Here is a 1124-nt window from a genome sequence, read left to right on the forward strand (position 1 = left end):
GAGCTGGTAGCACTGCTTGACATGTTCCATTATACAGTGGTTTTCTGTTGCTTATTACTTTGCCAAACTTTAACCAGTTGGGCTGAAATTTTCATGCTGGGTTTCTGCCTCTGACTGAAAAAACTTTCCAAAATAAAGTTCAGCCTTTTCCAAGAAAGAGACTAAGGAAAAATACGTTTTACCTATGCTAAAAAATTCTGGCAGTCTTTTTTGCTTCACAGTAAGGACTTGAAATTTGGTAGGAGCTGGATTTCACAGCAGGGATTTTTCCCATCCCTTTGAAAATCCACCCAAATTTGGTCAAGTTATGTCTTTGAAAAGTTACTGGCCAGATAGGCTCAGACTTGTAAGTGTTTAGCAGCTAAAATCTTTGAAGATTCTGTCCACTCCGAGCATACTCAAGCCTTTCACAGCTTCTAGTGCTGACCAGACTGCGCATGCATCATTCTCAGAGTGACTGAGCATGCTTCAGCCCAGGGGTATAACAGTTCAGCAGGACTTGTTCCCAGCCTGAGTGAAGTTGCAGACTAGAACTGAGCAGAGACCCAGCCTTTTGCATGTTCTCTCTGACCCACTGTGCTGATGCCCAGGCAATGTAGAGGAGGAAGCCACCTAGACTTAAATGCAGAAGGCACAAGAAACAGACCCAGATGGGAAAGCACTGGGTTAGAACAAATTCTGGTCTCAGGCCAAATACAATTCCCGTATATTTCAGTGGTGTTATTGTGCGTATAGTTGAGAACAGAATTTAGTTTTAATTGTTCCATTAACAGCCTATTTTCAAAATGTTTTGGGAAGTGTCATGTAGTAACTATTAAGCCACTGGGAGAACATCTCAGCAACCTTTACTTAGGTCAAGTAGGCATACTGAAATCAATGGAAGTAAGTAAGTAATTAAGTAAATTAAGTAAGTAAGTAATTGCAGTAAGACGCTACTCAACGTAAGGGCTACAGAAGATAGCTCTCTGGATTTCAAAGGCTAAATATACCAATTAATCTCCCTTCCATATAATGGTCTGTGCTAAAATATATGTTTCTGTATGTATTTTAATCAGTTTCATTCTCACATTAAACAGTTTTTCTACTTCCATCTGAAACGAAAAAGGCAGTGTTCAATAGCACTA

This window comes from Lepidochelys kempii, chromosome 1, assembly GCF_965140285.1.
Source record: "Lepidochelys kempii isolate rLepKem1 chromosome 1, rLepKem1.hap1, whole genome shotgun sequence".
In the NCBI taxonomy this organism is placed as follows: Eukaryota; Metazoa; Chordata; order Testudines; family Cheloniidae; genus Lepidochelys; species Lepidochelys kempii.